At 39.1% G+C, this 19,495-nt stretch overlaps 1 pseudogene; it reads left to right on the plus strand.

Moving 5' to 3' along the window:
* Window positions 1-16,891: 16,891 nt before the first annotated feature.
* Window positions 16,892-18,927, plus strand: LOC136863036 (uncharacterized; annotated as a pseudogene).
* The last annotated feature ends 568 nt before the right edge of the window (window positions 18,928-19,495 follow it).

A 19,495-nucleotide genomic window follows, 5' to 3' on the forward strand; every position in this document is an offset into this window, starting at 1 on the left:
TTATTGTGAAATTAAGTTCATTTCTTCGACATACAAAACGAACGTTACACTTACACTGGCATTAATGTGGTTTACCTCCTTTCCCCTAGAACAGTATTTGTAAATGACGCTGTATGATAATAATAATAATAATAATAATAATAATAATAATAATAATAATAATAATTTAAAAATAAACTCCCGCCACGTACAGCCCATCAATGGTCCGAGCCTGCCATGGCATCTGCTGTCCACCAGTTAGCCTGCATATGATTAGCAGACGTTCAGACAACAGATATTCTAACAAGATATATTCACTGTTCATGAAATTAATCAACAAGATGTAATTGTTAAGAATTTTAACAACGGTCAATTCGTTAACTATTTGTTCTCCTCAATAAATTGAAATAGCCCAATGCAAAACGTACGTTTTATAACGCCTATTTACGTACTCCCTGTATATAGTTTCTACTTGTAGCTGATGTTCAAAAATAGAGAGGTATGTCATCGTTCTTTCTGTATTCATCATACTTTCGTATAATATTTTCAGACTTGCTCTATTTCAGTCATCAATGATCTGCCCAGGTGGCGTATTCTCTAACAGTTCTTTACCTAGCCTATCCTTAAATGTTTACAAAGAACTTGCAAATTTATTGAACATTTCCATCGATCAGTAATTCCAGTCGCTTACTCTTCGTCCTACAAATGAATATTTGATCAAATTTCTCATCTTGAATTCCAGATTCATCCTCATACTAACATTTGTACCCGTTCTTCGGACGGGAATTTACGGTGGGTTACATGTTCCCTTCAGGAATTTATGCGAAGTAACATGGCTCCATTCAGACGTTTATTGCGATGTGTTAAAATGAAAGCGCGTGGCAGTAACGTGAAATGTGATGAAGCTGAACAAAGTCGAGAGAGAGTGATGAATTTATTGTACGGTACAATTCCTGGTCCAAAGTTGCCCGAAATTCTCTGTGGTTCTCAGGTTGCGTATTGTATCTCTGACCACTGGCGTGGAGCTCTGACGTTAATGATATCTCCCTTAATATTTGCCCTTTCGAAAAGAGTAAAATGGCTCTTTAGTTTTCCCACTGCCCTCCTTGAAAGGAACATGCACGGCATGTCTCACGGGACTTGGACTAAAAGTCCCAATTTTCGTAATCATATGCGTTATTATCCGTCGTACGATAAATACGCACATGGCATAAAGGAACGGAAATTAACATATTCTTAAACGTTTGTTGCATACAGTATTTTGATAGACCTAATTTTTACGATAATATTTGAGAATAATCTTCCTATAAATACCAACTCCGTGTGATTACCATGACATCATATGCACCTGATAACACAATCCTGTGTTAGTAGATTCCAAATACATAATTTGGTTGAAATAAGTCCAGCAGTTTCCCACTTTTAGGATTATACAAACAGATATATAACTAGACAGACAAACACAAAAGGGAAAAGTTCCACCTCATTCATGTTTCCTCGGTGTTCAGTTACATTAAGTGGGGTTAATTTTCAAGCCGAGCGAAATAATATGCACTGTGTGATTTTCTCCTATTATGGATCCTTTAAATAACTGAGAGGGTGTCCATCACTGGCTGTAGAACATGAAGCCAGTAGAAAATAGTAATTTCTCTGTCATTTGAAGAGAAAGCGAAAATATGTACATAACAAACATTATTTAAAATGAAGTGGCGTTTCACGTATAATCTACGGGCTTTACACATAACCAATAGTGTAAGACGAATTAAAAAGAACTCTTCTGGTCTTGCTATAAACTCCCAGTCTATTCAGTGATTTTTAAATGATATGCATGTTGAAATATCTTCCTTGGTGAATTGACTCTAAATGTGAAGTTTGGCCAAGATATAGACAATAGCGTTAGAGAAAATTGAAAAGAACACTTCTGGTCTTCCTGTAAACACCCAGTCTATTTAGAGATTTTTATACGACATGCATATTGAAACTGGCTCCTGGATAAGTATACTCTAACACCCAACTCGAAGAACTTAGCGCAAAGAAGTTAAGAGAAATGGTAAGAAAAAAAATGTATAGCAAATGGTGTGCATAAAGAACTCACGGTAAAGGAGCCATTCTCTCTCAAGAATACACACCGACTAACTGATGAAGTGACACCCTAAATAGACTTCCCGGATCAGAGTGGAAAGACGCGTTAAAAATTCAATATAACGTGGCTCCTGCACGGGCCCTCCCTGGACGTGGCCGGGATGGAGTCCACTGCAGGCACTGCAGTGAGCCTTAAACCCTACCTCATGTTCTTGGTTCATGTCCACGGTAGGACATGCTTAGGGATGTTAGGCACAGCATAATAAGATCTAGAATTGCAGCAGCATTCTTCCAGAATGGTTACGAGGTACATGAAGAGGTGCCATGTGTTGCTGACGGTTGAAGCAACCGGAGAATAGATATAATCGCAATTGACCGAGAAAAAGGCTTTGCATATATTCTGGACGCCACCATTACATGTGAGGTCGCTTGAAGTGAGCCAGCAGAGGTGGATAGATAGATAGATAGATAGATAGATAGATAGATAGATAAATGTCTTTATTATCGTAGTTAAGGCCATTGGGCCTTCTCTTACACTAAACCAATTAGTATACATTAAAATCATAAGTAATACTACCGTAATTAATACTAGAATACACAATTTAAACACAATCAAAATATAAGTGAAATAAAATTCCACCACAGTGGGGACATACATACAACAGCAATATATAATAATAATAATAATAATAATAATAATAATAATAATAATAATAATAATAATAATAATAATAATAATAATAATAATAATAATAATAATAATAATCATAGGAACAACCCAACGTCGCGCATTCAAATTCAGCGCATAGAGAACTCCTCTATTGGTAAAACAGTGAAACTGAAACTACACCAACTAAGAAATTTAACCAGAAGGTGTCACCACTAAAATATTATGTAATTTTGTTATTATGTAGTTGCCTAACCTGAGTGAATTTCTCCTTGTTTTGTTTGCCATTCATCAAGAAGTTTGGACATTTTTCCACAGATGACAATACAAGAAACAATGATCATGCACCCTGGTGCGAAGTGAAAGAACTTATGATTTGAAGAAGTTTGGTATTCATAAGTTTTTTCTGATTGATGTTCATTTATCTTTGGGTTGGCAATATTTCTTTTCCTTTCCGCCAGTTTTGAATCTAGCCAATCCCTAATTTCTGTAATTAATTTTCTACCAATCACTGTCTTCTTGTTGGATTCTGAAGTGTAACTTTAAATTGGACCAATTAAAGTGAGAGGGTGTGGCTGGTTTATTCCTGAATGATCTCGAACCTTCCCTGAGGGTTTATAAACTGCGGCTTTTCACGTCTCTTGGCCAATTGATCGACATCTTCTGAGTGTGTGTGTTAAGCAGGAGGCGGGCAGCCTTTTCGTCGGCAGCTAGAACTGATACAAGGTATGGCCACATAATTACATCTTTCTTTCTTGCTAACTCCGCAGTTTAACCCGAGGGAAAGGTAGAAATCGTTAACTATGTAACTTACATTTCTAAAAATGTAACTTTCTGCCGGCTAATATAAAAACTTCATAAAATCTTTAACTGTAAATCGGGGATAGACAGTGATGTACCCTCTCGAGCTCCCCTTTATCTTGGTTTGAGGTGACTACGTTTTGTAACTGTTTTTCTTCCTTTCCGTAATGCATTAATTTACCCTTATACGAGTCACCTCAGTAGTTTGGGAATAGCCCGTGTTGCATCGGCCTAGTGCCCTTTAGGTTTCAAGTGTTCATATCTAGGAGTGCAAGTATACGCCTCCATTCATTTTGTGTTCGGGCCAGTAATTTAACCTGTTATTCTTATCCCACGAAGGCCCAGTAGGTTGAGTATTTAATCCCCCTGTAAAAATAAGTTCCATTTGTAAATATTGCCTTGAGAGGCCTGTATTTGTAAATTGAGGTTGCCTCGAGTAGGCGTGGAAAACTGAGAGCCTGTCCGCTTTTTTTTTCAAACGTTTTGTAAGGTTTATGAATGCCTCTTGAAGGCTAGATGTTGTAATTTTGGGAGCAAGTGCTCATTGAATTAGGGGATTTCTGCCCTTGTACAAATTTGTGCTCTTTTGTAAATTTGAGCTAGGAGCTCAGGAAAAGTAAAGCGAGGGCTTGAAGCCCTGGATCTGTTAAAACCACTAATCTTGGATTTTCCCCATCTTGTTTAATGATTGCTACTTGTACCTGTAATGTTGTCCAGAAAAATTGTTGTTTGAAGTTATAAACCTTCAGTTTAAGTTTTGAATTAATTTTGATTTGGTAGTTAGACCCATTCACCTCAGCACCTTCTTTAACCTCTTTCTGCTCCACGGATAACCCCGGAACAATAATAATAATAATAATAATAATAATAATAATAATAATAATAATAATAATAATAATAATAATAATAATAATAATAATAATAATAGCTAGTAATGATATTGTAGTAGCACGATCACTGAAAGCCCAGAAATGCACAGGTCACTCGCATCCTGCTGTAACTCTTAACGTTCTTTTAAATGACACTGTAGTTGGTATTCCTCTGACGTCGTCCGGTAAACGATTCCATTCTCTAGCGGCAAACACCGAGAATGAGCTGTTATATGCGGCAGTCTGATGGTGAGGGATGATGATGTTTTGGATGTTTGAGTCTTTGTATGTCTGTCATGAACATTTGAGAAGTAATGGAAACGCGAAGAAAGGTAGGATGGGGAAGATGTAGTAAGAACTCGATGGAGGAGAGACAAAGTATGATGGTTAGGACGAATATGGAGTCGCGACCACTCTAATTTTAGGAAACATGGTGACACGTGGTCATATTTTCTTAAATTGCATATATATCTCACACATGCACTTTGAGCGCGCTGTACCCTTAGGGAAAATTGCGTCATTGAAAACAACATCACATTAGTCCAAATGTAACATTACAAGAGCTTCAATTAATTTTTTTTAAGCTCTTGCGGAGAAGCGAGCCATCTATGGACCAACCATTAGGTAGGCCTACTTCAAAAAATCATACGGCATCTACTGTATAAGGGTTGTAGGACTTTTCATCGGAGCAAGAGGAATCATATCAAAGTTCTTTGTTGAGTTTTTCGAAAGTGTGGGCATTCCCAAGAATCTGTACTGTGATTTAGCCGTCTTGGCCATTAAAGGCTCCGTCAAAATTGTAAGAAATTTCCTCTATAAGACTGCATACGAGAAGGATTAACTCCAGAAAACTCTCCATGGTTACATATCCATTCAATATTCAAGTGTTATGGTATACTTTGTGATATTTAGGCAGCCTACCTTTGTAGGAAGTACAAATAAATAAAATTGGTCGCGATATAATCAATAGTGTAAGAGTAAATGGGAAAAACTCTTCTGGAGTTCGCATAAACCCCAAGTCTATTCGGTGATTTTTAAATGATATGCAAATCGAAACCCGCTCCTGGACGAGTAGACTCTAAGTATGAAGTTTAGTCGAGATAAAATCAATAGTGTAAGAGAAAATTAAACAAAACTCTTCTTGTCTTCCTCTAAACCCCCAGTCTGTTCAGTGATTTTTAAATGATATGCATATCGAAACCTGCTCCTGGATGAGTAGACTCTAAAAATGAAGTTTGGTCGAGATTTATTCAGCCGTTTACCCGTGATGATGGAACAAACAAACAGACAAACAAGCAGACGAACAGACAGACACGAAAGCTATATATGCATATATATAGATATATCAAAATTTGGCGAAATAAGTGACATTACTGACAGCGGACCCTCTATAATGTAATTTGTAAGATAATTTTCTTTCCTACTTTTAAAACCTCCATTAAAGCTTATACGGTTATTAATGTCATTAGACACCGTCTCTCCTCTGACAGCTCGGAACATACCACTTAGCCGAGCAGCTCGTCTCCTTAGACCCAAGTTTTCCCAGCTCAAAGTTTGCAATATTTTTGTAACACTGTTCTTTTGTTGGAAATCACCAAGAACAAATCGTGCTGGTTTCCTTTGGATCTTGCATTCGGGAAATGTATGGTTTGACTCCCACCGTCAGCAGCCCAGAAGATGGCTTTCCATGGATCCCCATTTTCTCACCAGGCTGTATGTCCGACTCGTTGGCTGAATGGTCAGCGTACTGGCCTTCGGTTCAGAGGGTCCCGGGTTCGATTCCCGGCCGGGTCGGGGTTTTTAACCTTAATTGGTTAATTCCAATGGCCCGGGGGCTGGGTGTTTGTACTGTCCCCAACATCCCTGCAACTCACACACCACACATAACACTATCCTCCACCACAATAACACGCAGTTACCTACACATGGCAGATGCCGCCCACCCTCATTGGAGGGTCTGCCTTACAAGGGCTGCACTCGGCTAGAAATAGCCACACGAAAAAAAAAAAAAAAAAAAAAAAAAAAAAAAAAAAAAAAAAAAAACAGGCTGTATTTTAATTACGGCCACGGCCGCTGCCTTCCCAATCCCAGCCCCTTCTCATACCTCCGTCGCCGAAAACCTTCGATGTGTTAGTGGGACTTTAAAAACTAGAAGCAGATCCTTTGGATCTCTTTGACTTCTCGTATCAAGTAGACCTGATGTGGGTCCCATATATTAAATTGTGGTCTTACAGGAGACCTTCTGCCTCCTTAGCGTGTAACGGTTAACAATATTAGCTTCCGTCCTAGGTGGTCTGAGTTCGATTCCCGGTACTGGCAGATATTTAAGAATGGCAGGAGTTCTGGTAAGTGATTAAAATGGCACATGAAGCTCACTTCCATTGGGGGAGTGCCTGCAAAGAGCTGCACCACCTCGGGGCGAGGAAACGAGTTACTACCAGAGACTAATCCGACCTCTCATTTACATCCTTTCTTACTAAACCCCTAAAAGCCCTCATAACCATGTGAAGAGGTCGGTAACCTTCCTTTACAACCTCATAGTGTGATTACTCCTTCTTCTCCATCTGCTTACCCTCCAGGGTTGGGTTTTCTCTCGGACCCTGCGAGGGATCCCACCTCTACCGCCTCAAGGGCAGTGTCCTGGAGCGTGAGACATTGGGTCGGGGGTACAACTGGGGGAGGACCAGTACCTCACCCAGGCTGCCTCAGCTGCTATACTGAACAGGGGCCTTTTGGAAGGATGGAAATATTGGAAGGGCAGGCAAGGAAGAGGGAAGGAAGCGGCCGTGGCCTTAAGATGGGTACCATCCCGGCATTTGCTTGGAGGAGAAGTGGGAAACCACGGAAAACCACTTCCAGGATGGCTGAGGTGGGAATCGAACCCACGTCTACTCAGTTGACCTCCCGAGGCTGAGTGGACCCCGTTCAGCCCTCGTATCACTTTTCAAATTTCGTGGCAGAGCCGGGAATCGAATCCGGGTCTCCGGGAGTGGCAGCTAATCACACTAACCACTACACCACAGAGGCGGACATAATGTGATTAGCCCAATGGAAATCATTCCTTATATTAACACCGAGGTACTTACAGTGGTCCCCATGAAGTAGCCTACTATCACCCCATCAACACAATAATTAAAACTGAGATGAGCTTTCTTCTAGGTGAAATTTATAACTTGTCATTTCAACCCATTTACCATTGTACCATTGTCTCCTGTCCATCTCACAACATTGTCCTGATCTTTTTGTATTCGGTCACAATTCTGTAACTTATTTACTACTCTATAAAGTATAGCATCATCCGCAAATACCCTTACCTGTGACTCCAGTTTTTTACTCATATCATTTATATGTAACTTATATGAAAATATAAAAGTCCAATAGTACTGCCCTGTGGGGACCCACCACTTAATCATTACCTACTCTGCTGTAATTCTCTAACTTCTACTTTCTAGAAATTTAGCCACCCATTCAACCATTCCTTTGTCTAGTAAAATAGCCGTCATTTTCATCAGTAATCTCCCACGATCTACCCTATGAAAAGCCTTGGATAATTCAATAGCGATGCAGTCCATTTAACCTTCTGAATCCAAAACATCTGCTATACCTTCCTGGAATCTTACAAGTTTAACGTCAGAGGAATAACCTTCCCTAAACTCGGACTGCCTTCTGTAAGAGAGAATGCTTTCCCAGAGCTTACAAACAACATATGTCATGCTGACTGGCCTGTAATATTTGTCACGTTTTCCCAAATACACTAGGACTACTATTTCAACTCTCTGTTCATTTGACATCGCTCCCTCATGCAAACAGTAGTCAAATAAGTGGGCACTGTATCCCAACTCATTGCCTTTAAAATATCCCTTGAAATCTTATCAATCCCAGAGGCTTTTCTAGCTTTCAACTTTTGAATCACTTTGTAAATGTCTTTGTTATCATAGGTAAATTTCAGTACTTCGACAATATTAGACCCCACCACTGTGAAGACCTTCTCCTTATCTCCAACTACCTTTACATAATGCTGCCTGAATTCTCCTGGCTTCTGTAAGTCCTCACACATATACTCCCATTGTTCAAAACTTATTTCTGGAATAGCATTCCTGGAACCTGTTACTGCCTTAAACTATCTATATTCATCCTCTCCTTGCTCCATGAAATTCGTATGGTTGCCTATTATGTTTGCCAACATGTTATCCTTAGCTGACGTGTTTGCTAAATGCAGTATCCAAGTAAGTTCCTTCTCTCTCTCTCTCTCTCTCTCTATCTCCTTACTCGGGCAACCATTCCTAGCACCATTTCTTTCTAATCTGCTCCTCTTTCTTAATCTTCTTATTTTAATGTTAAAATATAATTGGTCCTCACAATTCCTCACCACATTTAAAGGTGCATACCTGTTTTCACGCTTCCCAACAATTACTTTACACCCATTCCATAGGCTGTTTACATTCGTATTACCATTTTCCATTGACCATAATTGAAGGGGTCGGGGCAAAAGAGTGCCAAACAACATTTTCTTAACTTTAAGGGAGAGCAGTTAGAAAGTTTGTTCAAATCATGAAATCGTACCATTCACGGGAATGATGTAATAATAGCTTTGTAAGGTTCAGTAATATTCATTGTATGTGATTTGCAGGCATAATTTCTTTTGGGCTGCTATTTGTAGAGTAAAAGTCAGTACTTTTAATACCACGTCACTGAATACTGTGGCTTGGCCCTTTATTGCCCCAATGGGAGTGACACTTATCTTAGGAATATTACTTTATGATAATGAAACAATGTCTGATATTTCAACTATTTTAATCAGAAATGAAAACTAACACCAATATTCAATTAAAACATTTCCACCAATAATATTTAAATTGGTAGCAGTGGAAATCGTGGTAGAACTGGCAACTGGAAAGAAATTTAAATAAATCAACATAAACCCATCACGGAAAAAGGTCTGTTTGTATATTTAACTAATGATGTTTTTTTCAAAATATGGAATTTAGGGACTTATAACTGCACATGCATAACACTAAAACTAAAAGATCAGCTGCTCCTTTCCTACACTTCTTCAACTTCATTAGTGTCTTCAGAATCAGGAATCAAGCTGAGATAAAACTGGTGATGGACAGGTGGGACATAGTTCAGGAGTTTCAACACATCTTGCAGTTTATTTTTCTTTATTTTTTGCACAGTAGTGTACTTTCGTTTCAAGCTCAACGTTGTGGTGTTGTCTCTTTTTTGCACGCTACAGTCTTAAAAATCCATATTCACTCTTGTTTTTAGTTTGATAAACCACGGATTACTTGCTTCAAATTTGATCAAATTACGTCTGTGAATTTAAATTCCATGCCACTTACACATGTTTTATTACTGGTGTTCAGGAGTCCTACTTTTAGTGCTGCCAGGTCATAAAAGTCGTCTTGTTTCATGTCTGTTACACTGAACTTCTTCTTTCTCCCACATTCTTGAATGATACATTTCTAGTCGGCAGCGTCGTACACAGGCGGTTGATTTCGTTGGTACTTCTCAATTTTAACAAAGTCTCTATCTGATGGCAAGAATGTGTGGCCAGATGTTAAAAACCAGTGTTCGATCTCATTAAATCGTTTAGTGTGAATTAAATAAGGCCAGAGTGCCATTATATTCCAGTTTTTATTCTGGCCCCCGCAGTTATCAGAAAAAATCACAAGCTTTTTAGCATCGACGGCGTTTGTTTTCAGATACTTCAAAACAACACTACCTATTTCGTCACTGCCTCTCCTACAATACTCTTACCCCACAAAAACATGCACAGTAAGTCTTTACCACAGTCATGAATGCCTACATTGTATGTCCACAATTTCCGTAGCTTGGCTCTCCTTCAGGTGTCCTGTATCTCCGTTTTACAGGAATAGCTCCAATACATCCAAATAAATAAGCATTTTGCTTATCAAAATCAGCGAGATCCTAAATCCCATTAAATATTGACAATATCTGTTGTTCTTCAAATTCAAAAAATCTCAGGGGACAGCGACATAGCTCTCCAACTTCTGCTCCTGGAACAACTTTTCCGGTCTTACGCGCTACATATTCTCTTCCTTCGTTTCGCCTCTTCTTATTCATCTGTATCTTAATACGTCTATTTCTCTTCCTAGAATTCGTACCTTTCTCAGGCGAATGTTACGGTATCCTTGAATGATCCAGGATATCCTAAACAGTGCAAAACACCAAGTCTTAGTACGAGAAATATCATTGTTTTATCCTCTGTTATTTAACTAATAACGATACTTTAACAAGTGTGCTGCAAAATTATGCACTAGTTTGTCTGTTAACTCGCATAAACCTCTGGTCGCAAGTGATAATGTAACCTTTCTTGAGAAAAATGATGACTGACAGCAACAGATTTAAAATTGGAGCAATATAGCGCCAAGCCACATAATGCATATTTGCGAATGTTGGTCAACAAAGGCCTTAAACTAACTTGAGTAAACTTTGAACTGAAAAAGCCACTTGCTATAGATCCAAGAGTGTGTTATAACGGTTCCTAAAACATAACCTAATGACTTAATAAGTTACATAACCCCAGCATCAATGGCGGAAACTTTAGTTATGGTCAAAATAATGCCAAGCAACACTTACCTCACTTCCACTTTGAGAGGAAATTTCACATGCTATGTGAGGAAGATAGTCAGCGTCTACATCAGGATCACCGAGATATTCTTCAGAATCACTCGAAAACACCAGCTTCCTCCTACAATCCAAGGTAATCTGGGTCTCCTGGTTGCTTGACACTGTTTTGCTCCGAGTGTTTCTAAGAACTGTTGGGGGCAACAAGATGAAAGTCACATGCAGTGCCACTTGAATGTGTTTCTATGCAAGTTTCCAGTATTTACTGATAGCTTATCATAATCCTCAACAAATGGCACCGACAGCTCAGTTTTGTCAAAAATGTTGCTTGGCACTCTTTTGCCCCAACCCCTTCAATTGCTATTCAAACATTCTCGCATGCCTCTTTTATCATCCATGTGGTAATTATTATTATTATTATTATTATTATTATTATTATTATTATTATTATTATTATTATTATTATTAGCATTAACATTATTAACAAATACATCGCAATTGGGAAATATCCCGGCGGCAATGATTACTTACAGTAGGGCAATAATAAAGTAAAGTTAAAACATAATTACCCAGCAACAACAACAGTACAGCGAGCAATTCCATGGAAGGAAAATATTAAAAAAAATACTACTAGTTTAACATTCTAAATTCAGCACCATGATATACAAATTCACACACAAAACTTAAGTAGGCCTATATCCATAGCTTAACGCTACTGCTTACATTGTTGTTGTTGCTAGTTGCTTTACGTCGCACCGACACAGATAGGTCTTATGGCGACGATGGGATAGGAAAGGCCTAGGAGTTGGAAGGAAGCAGCCGTGGCCTTAATTAAGGTACAGCCTCGGCATTTGCCTGGTGCGAAAATGGGAAACCACGGAAAACCATCTTCAGGGCTGCCGAAAGTGGGATTCGAACCCACTATCTCCCGGATGCAAGCGCACAGCCGCGTTCCCCTGACCGCACGGCCAACTCGCCCGGTCTACTGCTTACAATACTATAGGTTAAGCTTATTACTAGCTTAACATTACAAGTTAGACTCAAGTTTAAACATGATTACCCAACAATAACAAGAACAGAAACAACTACAATAACAACAGTACAACAAGCTATTCCACGGAAAGTAAATATTACAAGAAATACTACTAGCTTAACACCCTGAATCCAGCAGGAAATATCAAATTCAGTGTCCTTCATTTACAACTTTTACTTTTCACTTTACACTAGCACTAATGTTCTTCTTAAAAGATTTTATACCGGAGGGGAAAGTATCAAAGACTGCTACAGGTAATTTATTCCAATCCGTGATGGACCTCTTTACGAAGGAATACTTACCCACATCCATATGCTTGTTTCTGGCCCTAATTTTATGCTTGTGATCATTTCTCGATAAGTACGAGGGAGGTTCCAGTCTATTTCTAGTACTACTTTAGGTAGCCCTTCCTTTGTAGCTCTTATAAAGACCACACAGGCGAGCTCTAGTTCTTCTAGATTCAAGACTTTCCCAATTAATGGTATTCCCGTTTACGAAACGCATCGCTCTTCTTTGAACTTTTTCTAGGGAATTTATTAAACCTACCCTGTACGAATCCCAGCACACAGATCCATATTCGAGAATCGGTCTTACCAAACATTTATAAGCTTTACTTTTGACACCAGAATTAGCTTTGCTGAGATTCAACATAATAAAATGTAACGATCTCCGGGATTCCTTGGCTACATTTTCCACTTGCTCTGGCCAGTTTAAATCTTTTCTTATAGTAACACCTAAGTACTTACAACTATCAACATCAACAAAATTTCCCTCCTCCCCCAACCCCCAACTTCGTAATCCCTCTTTCCTGTCATTTCTTTCTAAATGAAAGACAATTTCTTGCTTTTTCCGCTGTGGATTTTCATTCGATTTGTCCAATAATCCTGCTTTTACAACATTCCTTTCCATCACATTATTTCCAACTACGACAATAAACATCTTCATGGTCACTTGTCACTTATACCATCTATCACTTCAGTTGCTCTATAGAACTCATCTGGTTTTCTTCCTCTTGTTGGTTCCGTCATTTTCTGATTCAGCTTTCCTTCCCATATTAATTTATTCACCATTTGGTGGTCATGCTTCCTGTCGCTCTCATTCCGTTCCTTGTAAGTTATCATTTGGTAAATTGAGATCATCCGCTGCAATAATGTTCCTTTCTGTATCGTTTTCCACATACTTGAATATCTTATCAAGCAATTCCGCATCAGCGTCAGCTCCATTCTTGCCATATCTGTGCATCCCAAAAAACAACAACTAGCCTATTACCTTTAGAAATAAGTCTTACACCTAGAATTTCATGTTTCTCATCCTGAATAGTTTCGTAGCTGACGAATTCTTCTTTCACCAGTATGAATACCCCCCTCCCAACGTTCTTAACCTGTCTCTATGATAAACTCTCCTATTCCGTGAGAACATTTCTTCATCCATAATATCATTTCCAACGATTTCAGGGAAGGTTTTTACAATTCCGTTGGCGAACAGACGTGGCTTTGTGCTAGAAGAGTAAGATATCCCTTCGTTGAAAAATAAGGATTCAGTTGACATTATATTCCACTGTATCGTGTAATAGGAACCTCTCAAATGTATTGAGCGCATCATGCTGTGCTCGTGTGACTACCTCAGGGAGTGATCTAGGTAGTGTGTGTTCCTGTTTGGAAGTCCTACAATAATAGTGTTTGATTGTTATTGGGTATTAGCGCTTTTCTCAACATGGTTGTTGGCGTCTCGTTAAGGCGAGTACGCACAAGGGTATATGCCGTGCCGAATAGTCCACCGAGAATGTGTAGTCACTAAAAAAATGGAATGGGCGCATGGTATTGTATGTTCCTTGCATTTATTATTTTATCAGACTTAATTTTAATTATTATCAAAATATAAGTTAATTCACCTCCCATGTCGATATAAACCTTGTTGATACCCATAGCACACATTAAGCTACATCCATAGGTTTAATTGTTTCTGAGAAAAGTATACCTGCGAGGAACTTCTACAATACCATGCGGTCATTTTTTGTTTTTGTTTTTGTTTTTTAAGTTAGAAATAACAGACAATCAATCAATCAATACTGATCTCCATTTAGGGCAGTCGCCCAGGTGGCAGATTCCCTATCTGTTGCTTTCCTAGCCTTTTCCGAAATGATTTCAAAGAAATTGGAAATTTATTGAACATCTCCCTTGGTAAGTTATTCCAATCCCTAACTCCCCTTCCTATAAATGAATATTTGCCCCAGTTTGTCCTCTTGAATTCCAACTTTATCTTCATATTGTGATCTTTCCTACTTTTATAGACGCCATTCTAACCTATTCGTCTACTAATGTCATTCCACGCCATCTCTCCGCTGACAGCTCGGAACATACCACTTAGTCGAGCAGCTCTTCTTCTTTCTCTCAATTCTTCCCAACCCAAACATTGCAACATTTTTGTAACGCTACTCTTTTGTCGGAAATCACCCAGAACAAATCGAGCTGCTTTTCTTTGGATTTTTTCCAGTTCTTGAATCAGGTAATCCTGGTGAGGGTCCCATACACTGGAACCAGAATGATTGCTGGTACAAACATGTGGGAACAATGACAGGAGGGTACTCGGAATTAGGAGATGAAGGCTAATTTAGGAATGAACTCGATGGATGAAGCTGTACACATAAACCTGCTTCTGTGGTGGGGTCATATGAGGCGAATGGAGGAGGATAGGTTACCTAGGAGAATAATGGACTCTGTTGTGGAGGGTAAGAGAAGTAGAGGGAGACCAAGAGGACGATGGTTAGACTCAGTTTCTAACGATTTAAAGATAAGAGGTATAGAACTAAATGAGGCCACAGCACTAGTTGCAAATAGAGGATTGTGGCGACATTTAGTAAATTGGATGCCGTTATGCATCACTAGACCAAGCGCCAAAAGTTGGTTGCGAGATAATCGCGTTTAAATTTGGTTCTATGTGTAAATTCGAGCGAACATAATTTTACTAAATATGGTATTACTGGTGTTGTAGGATAATAGATTGTACCTTCTCACCAAATTTCAACATTTTTATACTCGCACTACATAGATTTCCTTCAAGAAATGGCGCTTAGTCTACTGATGCAATTTAAGGTTTTTCTCAAGTGCGAATAATGTATCACGATGCTACACCAAGAACCCTCAACTGTTGAGTATCTACTGAGTAAAACTTCAAAAAATACAACGTTGCAGCAGCCGCGATTAAAAACTGAATCTCCTACTGTCTGAAAAGGCCCGCTGAGTGCTTGATCCACCACGAGCCGCGCCACAACTCCGGTACATTATTCAAGTTTTAGATGGATAAATTCTAGAAGGAAAGCTATTCTCTAAAGTCGTTGCTATAACGACTTACTGATTTGAGGAATTTCAACTTATCTGAGTCAAATACATTTGTAAGACATGAGCCATTGTAGTCTGTACAATTTTTGAATGGATTTTCCTTCACGATGGGCCTATTATGTTCTGAGAGTACAGTATTGACGTGATATTTTTAAGCCTTGTTTTGTTCTGCTTGAGACAGAAAATGTGATTAAAGATGTTTTTTCCCATAAATACACACAAATCACTGGATAGGTAATAATATTGTTGCTCTCAGTTCATTCAATCTCGAAATCAGGATATCCATTAAACCTATCTACGTCATCCACGATGTCTGAATCTGCTTGAAGATTCTGGTAAAATTGTTTGGCATCTGCAGGTATTAGGTGCATCAGCGAACCAAAGTCTCTTAGTTTGTCTTCAGAGATAATAGGTTTTTATTTTGGCCAAAATGGTATTAATGCCTGGTGAAAGGGAACTCTACTTTCCCGTGGTCGTCTCTGTCTTGACTTATTTAGATTTATTTCCTGAGATTCACCATCAAATTCTAGAGAGTGATTCTCAGACTCAACCTTCTTAGCAAGCTGCATAAGTAACATTGTCCTTCTCCTTACTTTTGGGAGTACTTGATACATCGTTGAACTTCGTCACTTGATAAACTACTCAGTGTATCACCACGTAAAAATGTCAGCACTATCGAAAACGCGGGCTCCTTCGCTGTCATCCGCGCGCAATGTGAGGAATGTGGCGCTTGGTCCAATGATGCAAACTGGAACGTCGCATAGTCTACTGATGCAATATACATTTTTACTGATTCCCGCTTTGTCGCTTAGGTTTTCTATTTATTAACAACTAACGGCCTTTTGTAATGCAGTGGGGAATTTTTTATAAATAGTTCAAGCCTTCCTCAACAAGATGGCGCTAAAATCTCAATTTTCGTCAAATGGCGCTTAGTCTACTGATGCATAACGGCATCCAATTCACAGAGGCTTGCAGACTGAACGCCGAATGGTATAACAGTCTATAATGATAATGTATGTATGTTTTGTTTTTGAGCGCGACTGTACATTTCGAGGTCGCTGAAGCGATCATTCTACCGAACGACGGTGCGTGCTTGGTTGGGGCTTTTGATCCATTTAGTTAGGTGACTCGCTGTTTGTGGTTAAAAATGACATCCTTGCAAGTACCTGCTGAAGTATAGAGTAGGCCTACATCTTCATTCCCATTTTGAAGGCAGAGAAACCTAGAGAAAGAAGATGGTGGCAGACGCAATTGTACCGCAGCAGAGAAGTACAGTATAGAGTGATTCCCGTCTCAGTGAAGAAACAAGACATAACATACTCTTGCGGCATTTTCCACCGTGGTTCGCATCTCAGAAGCGACTTCTTCCCAGTCATGGTTTTTAATCCGCGAGGGGTCGCGTGCCGAGTGTAAGGGCTTTTTCACACACACCGGTTTTGACCGGCCTGTAACTTGCCGGCCGGTCTAAGTTTCATTTTCACACTTGCCGGTTGAAACCGGACGTTCAGTCATACGCCAGCTCTCGTACAGTATGGATCATAGTCGCATTATTGCCATGTGGCTTTTGTATAGACGTTACTGAAAAAACAAAAGGAATTGAATTCATTGGGTTCATCCAATAAATGAAAAGAGAGAGGAATCAGGTCTGTTTTATACGCAGTTTGAAGATTTAAGAAAAGATGGAAAAAAGTTCTTTAACTATTTTCGTATCTCCATTTCTACCTTTGATGATTTACATCAGTGGTTAAAATATAATCTTCGGCGTCAGAACACAAAGATGAGGAATTGCATTCAACCTGAGCAGATGTTGGCTATTGCAATAAGGTAAGTAACACACTACTTATTTGCTGAAAATTCTTTACTGACGTAACGTACAGAAAGTAATAAATAAACTGTAGACATTTATCAGCTTATCTCACAGAGAGGTAAAGTCTATATCTGTATTATATGAAGACGTTGATAACGCCGGAGGTACACTGTCTGAGTGACTCATTTCTAATGCTGACGTTGTGGACTGGTGCGGGCCACACGTTGTGTGAAATTGGCCTAATGACGGAAATTGTATTCCCGACGATCCAGTACTAATGCACGGGGAATTTCCTTGAACTACCAGCGCCTGACCTGGATTGAACATATTGTATTGACAGGGTGTTTGCACACCGGAAACGGCTGGAGACTGATAAAAACCTTGTCTTTTTGCACGCTTAATATTCTCTATGAGTTGAAGGACACCTATTTGGAATTTGATGATTTCATCATCATCAAATGTTTGTAAATAAGGTATAATACCGTTGAAGAATGACAGGTGGCGATTTGGCTGGCCACTACTTTCAAGTGCCTGCAACATTTTTATCTCTAGCTCATCAGGTTTACGACGCTTTCGGGAACCCTTTTCTTTATTCGGCACTTTCAATTCCTGAGACTGTTCAGTAAAATTGTTCACCCCCATCTGTGTATTGTCTGCCAAGCTACCTTCTGTATGACGTCCTTCAGCCAGCTTCTTTAAAAATTGTAATTGGTCGTTGTACACATACTTTTTTATTTTGGAAGCCCCAGAACCGCTCCTTTGATGTTCTTTTGCCTTTTTACATGATTTGATGAAAGAATCTCTGATGTTTCCCCATTTTTTCATTATTTCTTTACCTGCAAATAATACACACGTATTATTGCCCTTGTTTCAGATACTTAGCAAGCGGATGCACTTTCACAGACCTTCACTACAATTACAGAATTGGCATCTCAACAGCCAGCTCTATAGTTAGAGATGTGTGTTCCAGTATTTGGTCCACCTTACAATAGGAATGTATTCCTACACCTACAAAAGGCCGCTGGGAAACAATTGCTGCAGAATTCGAAAAGAGAGCTAACTTTCCTCACTGTTTAGGGTCAGTAGATGGAAAAACATATCAGAATAATTTGTCCACATAACAGTGGTTCGATGTTTTACAATTACAAGGATTATTTTTCTGTAGTTTTGATGGCTGTTGCAGATTCAAATTATAGATTTGTTTATGTAAATATTGGAAGTTTTGGAAAAGACTGTGATTCATCAATTTTCAAAAAGTGTTCATTGTGGGAATCAATCGAGACAAATAATCAGGAGCTACCAGAGGACAGCTGTCTTCCCGGAACAGAAAGTCCTAATGTGCCTTAGTTTTTTGTTGGAGACGAAGCGTTTGCACTGCACAGAAATCTACTACGCCCTTATGGAGGATCTAACCTCACACTGAAAAAAGAATTTTCAATTATCGTCTGTGTAGAGCAAGGAGATATGTTGAATGTACATTTGGAATTTTGAGCAAAAAATGGAGAATTCTACATAGACCCATAAATGTAAATCCTGATTTTGCCGTAGATATTTTGAAAGCGTGTGTTGTACTACATAACTTTGTCCGTGACAGAGATGGTTATGAGACTGAGGATACCATGACAATAACTGGATTAGAAGATCTGCCATCTGAAGAAACAGCACGAGGTGGACTGGGAGCAAACAACTTGAGGGATGTATTAGCTGATTATCTCTTAACTGATATTGGTGCCGTTAAGTGGCAAATGTCAAAGGTTTAAGACCTAACAGTGTCTGTGTCTGTTTAAAATGCAATAATGAAAAGGTGTTTCTGTAGTAGGTCATCACTTGTAATAAAAGTTACTTACCAAAAATGGTTTTTTTCGTTATCACTCACTTCTCCAAAATCTTCCTTCAGACCTTCACATACTTCCTTCAACCCCTTCCGTGTACCATCCCGATCTTTATAGATATCACTTGACTTGTCCCACAATACAGGCCTGGTCTCAACCAACGATATCAATAGTTCTATGTCAATTTCCACGTCCTCTATATTTACACTCAACTGTACTTTCTGAGAGCAGCCGGACGACTGATGGCCGGTGTGTGTGAATACACGCATACAGCCACGTGCACTAGTGATGGGACATTTGATTCATTTTACTGAATCGATTCATTTGATTCCGTTCACGTTACTGAATCGATACAGTGATCCGATTCACGGCTCATTGGTCACCGCTCCTACTGCATCTGTGTAGTATGTGCTGGTAAGACAGCAGCAACAGCATTCAGTGCTCGCAGCTGCCATCTGGTCTTCATACTATGAACTCCTTTCTTAGAAAAAAATGC

The sequence above is a fragment of the Anabrus simplex genome, chromosome 2 (genome assembly GCF_040414725.1).
Source record: "Anabrus simplex isolate iqAnaSimp1 chromosome 2, ASM4041472v1, whole genome shotgun sequence".
Taxonomy (NCBI): Eukaryota; Metazoa; Arthropoda; class Insecta; order Orthoptera; family Tettigoniidae; genus Anabrus; species Anabrus simplex.